General features: G+C 33.4%; 1 protein-coding gene and 1 long non-coding RNA gene across 3 annotated transcripts in view; both read left to right on the top strand.

Moving 5' to 3' along the window:
- The window catches only part of LOC136345504 (methyl-CpG-binding domain protein 5/6 homolog sba-like), a 266,872-nt gene that overhangs the window by 172,203 nt on the left and 81,125 nt on the right, over positions 1-13,544 (top strand). The gene's annotated exons all lie outside the window — the stretch shown is intronic.
- Positions 7,509-8,231, top strand: LOC136345636 (uncharacterized). Of its 2 annotated transcripts, none has more exons than XR_010733179.1 (3): positions 7,509-7,638; positions 7,693-8,052; positions 8,113-8,231. It is a non-coding gene; the product is annotated as an uncharacterized lncRNA (long non-coding RNA). The 2 variants fall into 2 exon arrangements; XR_010733178.1 differs by having other exon boundaries at positions 7,693-8,056; positions 8,113-8,163.

Here is a 13,544-nt window from a genome sequence, read left to right as displayed (position 1 = left end):
GTTATCCTGGTAGATATGGCGCCTTAAAGAAGTGGCGGATAGTTTTCTCGATTTAAGTTTCCAGGAATGAAAACTGCTTCGTCGATGTGATCACCCAATATCCCTGCTCAAACCTTCAATTTTTTGGTTGTTGAGTATAGGTCTTTCGGAACAAATGAGGATTGACGTCACTCCAGTAACGACACTTAGTTCTGTTTAATTTCTGCAAGATCGACGAGCAAAGATATAAAATAAAAATTCGATTATATAGAGAACACGACTACCTTTCAAACGAGGTTTAACACGACTGCTCTTCAAATTTGAAAATTTAAAAAGGACGGTTTCTAGAGATAGAGGAATAACAATTTCAAAACTACTTTGACACCAAACGCATTTTTTTTAACAAACAACAGAAAAGGTATTCAGAATGGAATTTTTTCCTGGGACATCCTATATAGTTTAGATTTGTACACATGCGTTATACATACCAATCGTGTACATCAGATCAATGCAAGGTGAACGTAAAATATAACCAGAGGCGCCATAAACATTTTATGTTTTATAAAAAAAACTGGGTCAACAAAGGCAGGTAAAGAATGAGGAGATGAAGAACTATTAATTTATGAATTAAACACTAGAAAAAAATCAAAATCACGTTAACTGTTCATAGTTATATGGAACACAGTGAAATCATTCATACATATCACCACGCCTCTGATCCTGTTACAATTGTAACAATTAACCAACTCAAAGGCATACGTTCATATCATCATTTTTATTCAACCCATATACACTTCCATTATCAATTTTGATCCGTTAGTCTGGTGTATAAAAGACATGCATATTATATGTTTGTCTTTGTTATTTAAATATTACGTTCTCCCGCACACCCTAGGCACGTACGTGCAATCTAATTCGATACACACGCAGATGTGCAAAAACTTTTTTCCTAGTATTTTTTTATTCAAATTGTAAATTGAAATTTTCCAATAATATAACACAGAATAATCATTGCCAGCAAATTGCGAAATGAATTTTGCGGAAACCATGGTTAATTCGCTGAAAAATGTGCAATCATCCCCCTATCGTACCTATAGGGGACGTTACAATAAATTAGCTTTATGCACGTCACTGATAGGTTTTATTGGCAGTTTGGCAAAAGATATATCGCGCACAAAACGTTTGTTTTTTAATTCTGCAAATAGTTTTAGGGAAATAAACGGTTATTTAAATCGACAGTAATCGAATTATTGAAATAAATTACGCCGTTTTGGTTATAAAATTCGATTTTATCGCAAAATACAAATGAAAGAAAATGAAGTTACTTTTTAAACTGCAATGTTCAAGTAGAAATATAAACCCCGACATGTAATCCTCAACGAATCTGCGGAGATGACTACGTATGTAGAGTTTGAAAGAGAACTAAGCTTATTACATTGCAGCAAATTCGGGGATATACAAAGCTTCCAATCCTTTATAAGGCTTTCGTGTCAGAAGCAGAAGTGCTCTTCAGATAACACTGACATTGAATATCAAGGATCTTTCACAAAATTTAAATTATTTCAGTTCACTTTTCGTTTTGGATTATATTGAGACTTTTTACATTACATTACGATATTGCAAGATGACAATCCAGCCTCGTGTCAAGAATACTTGAGTATCCTACATTTCACTAATTACCTATCTGGTTCTTTATTTGATCCTGAAAATGAATTATAAGAAGGGATGGTCCTAATCAAAACACCTATAATAAAATAACTAAACTGTCCCGACGTCGTGTCCTTATAGAAAATAAACACTTTAGTTTTTTGTTCTTTATCGTTGTGTCATCGAGCAATTTGAGGAAAATTACAGTTTTTTCATCCGCGCATTACTGAACTTGGGGAAAAATTCAGAACTTTGATTAGCCTTGTAAGTTAGTTAAGAAGAGAGATTATCCGACATAATCTCATCTGACAAAGTTCGGTGAATCCTTTCCGGGATTTCGAGATTTAAATGTGTGAGAATTTAAATGTGTAACAAACCAGAATTTAGTCGGTACCGTCAACTCGGCCACCAGCAGATCATTTAAAATCTGATATATGTAACTGTAATTATCGATATACACCATAGATGCCGCTCATCCTAACTAAATATAGGTTTTTCAAGTTCATTTAAAAATTGAAGTAATACGAACATTCCAAAAAAAAAGCCCTAAATAATTAGATCTTTTCCTATTTTGCTTCGTTTATTCGCTGTAACTTTATAAATAAAACTCACAATTCTTATGGGAAAAAGACAAAACAAAACTATCCCAATTCAAAACGAATATCCGTTGGAAACTGAAATTGCTTTTAGCAAATTAGGTTGTGGGTATATGTTAATCCCATTTTAATTTAAAACTTTTTATTCCGCGGAGTAATGAAGTTCTCAGTCAGCAAAAGTTTTGTAATTACTTTAAACTGGCGAGCAACCGAAGATTCAAATTCTGTATAGATTCATGTAATTATTATTTTGCTTACTTTGTTGGTTTAGCAATAAGAGTCCTGGTTTAATTTGTTAAGATAATGAAATTTGCTGAGCAAAATAATTTCGCCAAGTACTTTAATTAAGTCTGTACTTCACTTCATGCCTTAATGATTTGTTGGTGCAGAAAAAAACTTTCTTCCCCAAACCCTGTTAATGTCAACCATATTCTTTTCCCCAGTGATATATAAAATTTATTTAACCATAAATTCTGGAAATGTTCGCTTTCAACTCCAAGCGTATCATTATGTTATGGCGTGTGCCTGACAAATGGTGAAAGTTACCTACGAATTTTATAACCTTTATAATATATTTAAGATACTTGTTTGTGATAATTTTCTGAGCTCCTTTTTGTTGTGCTTCATGCGTTAAAATAAAATGAAAATATAACGTTAAGGCCTCTATTAGTGCACGCCCGAATTTCGGAAAGTAACAGTGCAAGGAAACTTTCTCCCAAAACACAAGGGGGGATACACATATACAAAACAAAAAAAAAAGATATTGCCGTGGAATTACAACACGTTACAACATCTTGTAAAGCCCCAACTTGCTTAACACTATCTAGCCTAGTTTCCACTCTCAAAACGTTCTTTATTACCACAAGATAAGACCGAATGGAGCTCCGGCAGTTTGGAGAGCGTTTTCAGCAAAACGTATATTTTCCCATTCTGAGGCAGTCTCTGTTTATCTAGTTAACATTGTCGTCTGGGCCAAATAGAGCTGCTCCATTGGGACATTAAAATAGATTATATTGGCGACCTTATGTTTCCGAAGCCCTTTCGCCTAATTTGGTACTTCGCAGTGCATAGTGTTCGGCTAGTGGTGTTAAGTTAACGTGCTGAGAAATAAGATCTAATGTTGGCTTGACCTTTATTACAACTTAAATGAGTACTATATCACTAAGTATCACTAAGCTTCAGAATAAAATAGTAAGGAATAATCATATACATGCTTGGACTATACCCTGTAAAACACCGCCCATTCATTATTTAACCCACACAGAAAGAAGAAATGACTATTAGTTCATTCATGTGAGAAGTTCCAATTTTAGAGACAGTTGGAAAAGAAAAACCCACATATGTAGTGCAGAACGTATGGAAGAGGAGAATTTGAATAAAGTCTAATAAGACTGTTATGGTCATAAACTGTACATAACCCTTTGTCGTAAAGTTGTGGGAGGAAGGATATACAGGGTGATGTTAGTTTCCGTGCCTCAACCGTAATAGCGTGTTATACCTCGAGGGACTTGGCTAGTTTGTTATATAAGCTATGTAAAAAAACTGATTGTAATTTCTGTCATTTTTCACTTTTTCTTTCTTAAAGGACTGTCTTATTGCCTGAAAAGAACTACTGTTGTTTATCGAAATTAATTGCTACAAAAACCTTTTTGAAGATCTGCATCTAATTTTTCTAAATTTATTATTTGTTAGATATTTTGCAGTTACATCTCAACGAATGCGATTCCACTATGCCACACTTTTATTTCCAAATGGATAAGCTAAACATTTTTTCTATTATTCAAGTATTATACACGATGTCTGAAGTAATGCTCAGTTAGATCTTAACCTTAATAGCCCCGACATGACAAAGTTACAAATATTACCATGTGGACTACAAATATATCCCGGAATTTTGTTATTTATTTTATTGTTGAAATGCAAAGTATGGTAATGTAAATGCTGTTTGTGTACTTTCGAGGAGTATAAAAAACATACTAAACGAAAATTCATATATATTTTTTTTCTATAAACAAGAGCAATTAGGTATTCTAGATTTAAATATATAACTTTTTTAATTATCTTCGATTTGCACATTATCATCACACTTATTGCAAATTATTTTATTTCTTGAGTGACTTGAGTAACCAAATTGATTACATTGAGCATATGATTTTCCAGATTTCCTGTCCTTTTCCCTAGTACACAAAGAACATCTTTTAGATTTTGAGATTCTTGCGGTATTATCTTGTGTTATTAAAGTAGTATTTTGAAATCCTGGCATAATCGAAATCATATGATGTTTAATTCTGATTTAAAGTTTCTTCTCATTGCAGTACCATCTATTAATGCTCTTTCGAGCCAAGCATTCCCCTAGTTTTAACAAAAAGGAGTCTTCTGTTGTCAATTTTTTTTCGAGTTTCAATTCGAATTTTTTGTCATCCATACTTTGAGACCATTCATAGCAGCTCTATCTAGAATTTGGTAGAATATTGCCATTGGCTATATTCTCTAAATATAAAAATATATAGTAATAGTAGATAGTAGTAGAAAAAATAAACTAAAATAGTATTTCACCATAGTGCGTTTAGAAACAAGTGCTATGTTTTATACTATTCAAGCACTGATGTACCACGTATTCTGTCTAATGAGACAATAAAAACTGAAAATGTTTTTCAATATTAACGCAATTATAATTTCATAAATTTTACCAAAATTAACAAAGGAACGCAATGAAGGAATAGGCACAAACTCTGCAGTGCTTAACAATGGACATACAAGCACTTTTTACCATATCTGGAGGTATTTCTTGAATGGTTCGCACAATTGCAGCCTCCAACTCTGGTGCTGTATCGTAGGATCTACAGTAAAACTTATTTTTTACATATTCCCAAACAAAAAAATCGAGAGGTGTCAAGTCTGGGGAATTTGCTGAGCAGCTGAAAGGCTCTCAATTTCCTATCCAATTATTTCCATATGTATAATTTACATATTACGTAACAACTAATGAGTTATTTGGTTGTACCCCATACTGTTAAAACCATATGTTAGGTACAGTAGCCAGTAGGAAATTTTCAATCGTTTGTGCAATATTCTGCTGCAGAAACTCTAAATATGTTCCCACAGTGAATGTATTGTCAAAATTTACAAATATCATATATCCATTAGGAATTCCAAGCCATATATTAAAGCCCCATTTGACTTGATGTCTCAATTCCCTGTTCATACGTGGATATTCATCATCCAACTATACGTTGTTTTTCCTGTTAAAAATTATGTTACTCAAATCGTTTCCTCATAATTTATGTTTTCGAAAATCACAGTTTTCAGTTTTTTGTTAATATTTTCACAACCCCTGTACATATTTTTAATTTTAGAATATTTTCTGAACAGGTATGAAAATGCGCATATGACAAAAAAAAACGGTACGTTTTAAGAAAGAAAGTTTCAAATAAAAGTTTTCCGGTAAAGAAAGGGAAGATATGATGATATGAAGTTAGTAATTTTTAACCAACACGTTATTTCAAGGTCATTTTAAGGACGACTTTTTTTCAAATGACGATGTCGTATTTTTTTTAGAGATCCTTGTAAACCTTTACAAAATTAATATATTTTTCTTGAACTATTTTTTTACTACACGTTTTGCTACAGAGTTATCCCTGATTTGTCTCCCATTTTAAGATAGTTGAAATTATTGCATTTGTTTATCTTAAAAAAATTTGCAATGCATATTCTATTTAAAACTCATAACAATCCTTCAATTTATTTTTTTTTTTAATTCTTTCAAAAGAAATATGTTCCTAAATTTTGACTTTTTAGCGTCCACCTTATAATAAGATCTACAGGAAATCGATTTCTTTTTCAAAAATCAATCTAATAGTTTGTGGGAAAATATTCAAAAATTATTCTATTCATTTCAAAATTCAATAATTAAAATGGATCGCTACACTTTCGATGAGAAATTAGAAATGGTTCCTATTTATGCACAGGAAGAAACGTTAGTCCAGCAGTAAAACTTTATACTAAAAGATTTCCGGATGAAAGTGTACTCTGTCAGACGACTTTCAACAGTGTCATTAAAAATTTCAAAGAAACGAAAATATTGAAAACAAAAAAACACAATCGTTCTCGAACTGCAACACATGAATGCAATCAAATAGCAATTCTTGTAGCTGTTGCCTTTGATGTCCATGTAAGTTGTCATCGAATTGCTGCTGACTCAGGAATATCAAACACAAGAGTCCAAAGATTTTCAAGGTGAATAAATACCATCTTTACCACATTTCTTTACATCAGGAACTCCGTGGAACTGATTTTGAAAACCGAGTCAATTTTTGTAATCAGGCTAGGCAACAGTGAAATCAAAATGCAAATTTCTTCTTGACCGTTTTGTTTTTGGACGAATCCACATTCACAAACCATGGTGTAGTGAATCGTCATAATCTGCATTTTTGGAGTGCTATAAACCCATACTGGCTAAGAGAAGTTGAACATCAAAGACCATGGTCGGTAAACGTATGGTGCGATATTATTGGGGAATACTTAATTGGACTTTTCTTCATTGAATGAAACTTGAATTGTTAGAAAACGTTCCGCTTACGATTAGACAGGTGTTGTGGTATCAACATAACGGCCGTCCATTCTATTTCCATAAAATGTCTCGTAAGGTTCTGAATGAAATGTATCCAGATCAATGGATAGAACAGGGCCATTCAGTGAACTGGTCTCCTAGGTTGCCTGACATAACATAACTAGATTTTTTCCTCTGGGGTTTTTTAAAGGACAAACTTTATGCAGAAGTACCAACAATTGCAAACGACATGAAAAGGAGAATTGAAAATGCCTGTTAATTGATAAACGTGGCGATGTTACGCAGAGAAAACAATTCTTTTCGAACAAAAGTTGAGACGTATTTGGAGCAGGAAGGGCATTCTTTTGAATATTTGTTTCCATAAGTTTCTTAAATCAAAATTTTAAATTAATTTTCCAAATAAAAAAAAAACTTAGAAATAATTTTTTTTTAATTAGATAGAAGGATTGTTACGAATTTTAAAAAGAACATGCATTGTAAAACTTACGTAGAGCAAAAATGCGATAAACTTCAACTATGCCAAAAATTGGACAAAAAGCAAGGATAAATCTGCGGCAAAACATCTAATAAAAAAATTGTTCAAATGAAAGATATTCATTTTTTGAAGACTATGCGTTCACTGACATTGTTAACAATGAGCTGAGCAGGTGACGGCGTTCTTGACAATTACACAGCAATGGCATCGCATTCATTGTAGGTTATTTTTCAGAAATCTAAATAAAATGTACATTCTTTTTCGTCTAATCGAGGCTCCTAATCAAAATTCAACAAAAGATTTAAAAAAGTCGTGTAACAGACAGGGAACTCCATAAAAAGAACCAACCGTCTTCATGAATCAATAAAAAAGTTCTGGCGTATTTAACATTCGACCTTCTACCAATTGACCACTGCCCCTGATAGTTTTAGAATAATAACCTCCGCTGAATGTGCCCAGAGAAGCAGAAAGGCTATACACCAAATTTCGCTGCAATCCATACAACCGTTTCCGATTTATCCAGAAAACTTTAGAACAAAAATTAGACTTTGAGAGGCTGTATCTCTAGGAGCCAATTTCGTATATAAGTAGATCACCATGAACATATATATTTTTGACAAAGGAATACGTGATTAGGCGTTGACCCCCTCATTCTGGGACACCCTGTATATGTGATAAATAGCTAAAGACGCAAAAAGGAAAAAACATTATTCCATAAAATAGAGGCAAAAATGTCCGAATAGAGTAGACCGGTACCTTGTTCGGGGCTATGAAGGTTAATTAACGTATGTATGTAGAACGTCTTTTTAGGTAGCTACACTTTTCCCAGCCTTTCTTTTTTTAAGGCCTTATTAAGAACAGTGTAATAGAAGCAAAATAAGGTACGTTTACACTGCAATTTAATTTAGCTTAACAATTAATTTAACTTCATTTGTTTATTCAGATATATTTTTATATGTCAGCGTAAAAATAAATCTAAACACCTATACTTTGAATGCTTTTGTGGCTTTATCTAAATTTACATTCAATTCACCAAAGACTTAAAAAAACAAACTAATCTTTATTAAAAAATGAATGAAAGAAACAAAACATTTCTTAATATTTATCCTTCAATAAATTGAATATGGATAAATCAAATTTGAAATGATAATACTTTCGAAGGATTTGAACATCGGGTACAGATCTTTGAAATGTCCTCTTTGCTGAAATAATGTCCTCATTTATCCAGGATTTGCTTCTGGGAATGATTTAGGTGTGATCTGCTTAATAGGACTAGCGACATCCAGGCAATATTAGAAATTCTCCCAGAAGAAAAACTGTGTTTGAATCATTGATCTTTGCAATCAATTGATAATGGCTGTGTAATTACTCACTAATAATATCTGAGTCAAAAGGTAGAAATGCAGTTGGATGCTACGAAGTGTGAACGATTTTAATGGATATAGTCAAAAGATCGATGGGGTTTGTGTTGGATGCGTCTCTGGTAAGTTCGAGGGCAGTATTGAACGTACACCAGAAACTTCCAACAAGTCTACGAAAATGAATTTTCCATGGCATAGCTGCATAAAGCCAACGTATCTCTAAAATTATTTAAAATTTTGATAATAGCAACTCAGAGCTTTATTAAATACCCGTAGAAAATTTGAAATAGGTGAAGTAAATAATAGCTTAATATAAAATGTCAGCTCTTCACTATCTCGTTACAGTAAAAGCTACTTTTACGCACTCAAACACAATCTTAATTGCTTTCTGTGGAGTAATGCCTCGGCTATTAATCGCCGCCATTAATAGTATAGTTGGTTAAATAAATATTGTCTCAGTTTACCGCAATGGAACTTCTAAGAATCTAAGGGCGTTGAGGTTTTGAACCCTTATACCTATCCGCCAATAAAAGCACTGAAAATTGAATGGCTGGTAACGCCCTTCAATGAACCACCACAACGATTCCTCGATTTCCCATCTATCTAATCTGAGTTAAAACTCATCATGAGCAAGTCGGAATGGAAATGAAAGTTCCCGAATGGCATCCGTCGTTTCGCAAATTAAATATGCCAATGTAAGTTGAAATTGGCCCTCTAAATAGCCAATATCCTTCTTCAATGGAATTGGGGTGACGCTGGTTTAGCTGCAAGAATTGAGGGTGATTTACGTCTTTTTTGCTTCCTAAATTCATTCACAGTAAGTTTTGTTGATATTTCAATTTCTCTGGCGACGCGATGGTAAATTCCGAGAAAATTTAATTTCCGATAATTACAATAATTTTCCTACCGATTCTATCCAACCCCCATCAACATGGCGCCTCTGTTTACAGCCTTAAATCTGGATGCTTTGCATATCCGCAATTCGGCAAATAGTTCAGACTAGACAGATGGCTAGTTTATTTGATATATTAAGTTAAGTAATTCCGACCATTGCATTGCTTAGACACTGCTTTAATTGACTATTTATCACAAAGAAAGATACTAAAGCTGATTAATGATATGACAGATATGGGATGTAAGGGGCATCAATTCGGTCGAATAGGAATTTGTTAAAGTAGGTCATTTATCTTTAAGATTGCAAGTGATGCATAAAAAGGTTTTTCGGTGTATTTAGCCCTTGGCAAGGATCAGTATAGTACTGGCGAAGATTGATTGGTTGGGATTGATTGATTGATGGGAGAAATTGGTTCTAAGAATCGTCATGGTGAACTGAATAATGGCAATAATTCGATCTATCTAGTTTCACTTCGGCAAAAAAGGCAGCAAAGGTCAATTTTCGTTTCAGGTTTTCAGGCAAATCGAAAGAGAGCAATCGTGCCAATACACTGATGTAGTCCGCCTATCTCCCCTAATGACGATTTAACAGCTTTACGAGGAATTCGCTGCGGTATAAAAATGCAATTAGTCCAGCAAATGAGGTCTTTGAGCACAGGGAAATACACATGGGAAAACGACAAATGATCGTTCGAAATTGGGGAAACAAATTGGATTTTGTTCCTGTTTATTTGCCATATCTTATCAGCCGTTATGATGCATCACTTGAGAAGAAATTCCGATTTCTACGCGTACACATGTGCTATAAAGCCACGATTAATCATATTTCCTAAAGAGCAGAGAATCTCAAAGTATATGGGGAACAATTTATATCCAGATATCGGGAGATATACATATTTTCAGCACGTCGCTCGACGCCGAAGTCATAATTAAAAGTGTCGTATTTCTCCAGGAACTGCCATAAATAAAAGACGTGTAGTATCCTCAATTCTACCAAGTTAATTACATCCATAAAGCAGACTTACGGATGCAATTTTACGGTATTTTGTTCTAACGCCATTGTTACGAACTCATGAGGGTGCAGTCGGGAAAAGGACACCTTGCGGAAGTTTTAATATCATTATTTGATACTAACTGATAAATATATTATGAGTGGCATAAAAACTCCTTTCGGGGAAATAAAATAAATACAAAGCTGGCCTCTCATACAGCAAATTCAAATGTAAATTAATAATTTATTAGGAATAAAATATTCACAAACCTATAATAATAATAGTTGATATTGGGAAATACGATTTTAGTAATTTTATTTGGACGTGCATATTTTACGCCAATTAAACTTTCCGTTGCTGGTGATTTTTGGTTTAATGAAAATTGCATTATGGCATTTCGCCGTTTCAATGATTATGTTACTGCAATTCATGAATGTTTGTTTACCTCATTTTGGTGGATTAATGGCTTTTGCGAATATCTGGAATGTAAAATGTTGTGCTAATTATCAGGCAAGCTTTGATTTTTTAAAGCCAAAATTGCGTTTAAATGCTTAATGGTGTTATTCACTCGGCAAAAGTGCTTGCACCGACTAGGTCTCGTTTTCACATTGTTCTTGTTGGCGGCCACGTGTTTCCTTTAGACTGTAAACGTAAACTCGTGTCTTAGAAATTTTTGAAAACTATTTTGTTCGCTTAAATTTTCGAAGTTTCTAAAGATTACTTCAAAAGATTCGAAGTTTACTTGAAAGTTTCAAAAGGAGTGGGAGCAATAAAAGTTTAACCACTTATCAAATTTGAAGCGCCAATCTTTTGGGAGCCCGAAGAGTAATTTAATTAAAAACACAGATTAAATTAATTGCTTCGATGAGCTCTACTGAGCTGAAGCTTGCACTCGGCTGGCTATCCTGACTTTTTTAGTTCCCGAGATATGGACTAGCATTAATATGGATTTTCTCGACTTTGGAAGTCGTTAAAAAACAAGAGACTTTAAATTGTATTTTTAAGATTCCAGTTCCTCTATAGAAGTAACCAGGCTCAACGCGGGACCTATAGCTGTCGATTGCGGACAACACGGTACATTTACGATACGAAGACTCGCTCTTTTGACATTCCACTGAAATTTGGTAGAATATCCTCGAGAGTTCTCAAAAAAGCCTCAACATTTTCTCAAAATACATTCGTAAAGAATAATAAAATTTACTCTCTAAATACCCCTCTTGACATCAGGAGAGAAGGTCAAAATCCCTTTGAAAACTCTTTAGAACTCAGGCACTATAATATGGCCCAAAAATCCCTCTAAAAATTAATTAAAATTGATGGTTTTTTTAAAAGAGGATAATAAAAGACCCATCACTAGAAACTTCGTAATTATATTTTGGAACTTGCAGCGTTTGAAAGACGACGATCAAAGAAAACGAAAGGATGATGCAGAAATACCTTGCCTAAAGTTCGGTTACCACTATACCTTTTAACAAAACTTTACCTTAGCACAAAATAAAGGAATAGCCGTCCTCCCTCCTCCCCCACGCCCGATTATAGTGAATTCGACAACTCGAATGTCTTACTATATTGTTGAATACCCAAATTCACGATGACATTCCCATTTGTGTGAAGTTCAATATTCGTTTTAAAATTATTTTATTACACGTTCCCCTATAAACTCGCTGCTACATTTTTAACTTCAGATTCAAAGTCGGTCTATTGGGAAAAATATGATACTGAAACTGAATATTTTAATACTGGAGGAATATTTTAATTAAGATGTCAGAGATACTACATTTTGGATCTTTAAGAAAATTCAAATTTATTCATACACCCATAACCGTAAAGATTTTGCTCTTTAAGTAATGCGCAATACAATTTCTTTATCTCTCATTTAACTACGCCCTTCTATGCTTCGGTACAAAAAAGACCCTTTGCAGCCCTAAAGCGATTAAGCTTTTATAAAACATTTTGGGGCAAATATAATAACAGAGAGATAGAGAAAGGATAAAGGATAATCAAACTGGAATTAATAAGGGAAATTTCGTCATTTGCTGCGCGCATTCACATGATGTCGAGAATGTAATTAGTCTCTATTTTAATATGAAAATAATTAGGCAAGATGGCGCTCATTAGCAAATCTCCATTTGCAAAACGATGGTAGTGAAAAAGAACAACGGGCTGCTTAATTTGGAATGCAAAATATGCAGGGAATCCTCTACTAATTACCTTTGCCAAGATAGCCAACTGTTACCCACATATAACATTGAGTTTTGTACTGAATTTTTTAAATGCTGTTTGTTAATGTTTACTCTACTCAGACATCAACATCAATAAACAATGGCAGATGTGGTTGTTGGGCGGGACTGCTCATACCAGGGTTCAGAAAGACTCATCCATGAGTTACTCGAGAATTTGAGTTTTAAAAGTGGTTTGAAGTTTTTGATTCATGCTCACGAGTTGACCACAATACTCATTTGATTTGGACTCACGTTTATGTGTAAGTTGTTTTCAAATAACTCACGTATTAATTCTATAACTCGTTGTAAATAAGACACTAACAATAAAAGTTAAAAACAGCAAAAATTTTAATGATTAATGTTATAAAAAACAAAAAAAAACTTAATAAGAAACTAAAATAAATTTAAAGTGTTTGACTTCAATTAAATCAAAGTTGAGTTTTGATAACAAAATATTTAATATTTTTTTACTTAAATTTGTTCGCAATTTAGTCCGGATGATCGCTAAAACGCTACAGTTAATTTTTTTTTCAATACGTTATAACAGCTCAGCACTTTAAAGCTTTTTTTTACCATTTTAAAAGCATGATTTTGTTTCCGCGTTATGGAGAATGTTGTTGCATTTCCACTGTTTGCCTCCCTATTCTTGTGTTTATTATCACATAGCTCTTTTAATTTTTTATTATAAATTAACTGATAATGTTCAATTATGCTCGACAATCGATTTCCACTTAATGTTTATTGTACTTCAAACAAGTATGATTCTTTTTAGGCATTATGAAGTATTTATGTAAAATCTCACTTATTA

Source organism: Euwallacea fornicatus, chromosome 20 (assembly GCF_040115645.1).
Source record: "Euwallacea fornicatus isolate EFF26 chromosome 20, ASM4011564v1, whole genome shotgun sequence".
NCBI lineage: Eukaryota > Metazoa > Arthropoda > Insecta > Coleoptera > Curculionidae > Euwallacea > Euwallacea fornicatus.
This window is presented reverse-complemented; position numbering and strand designations above follow the sequence as displayed.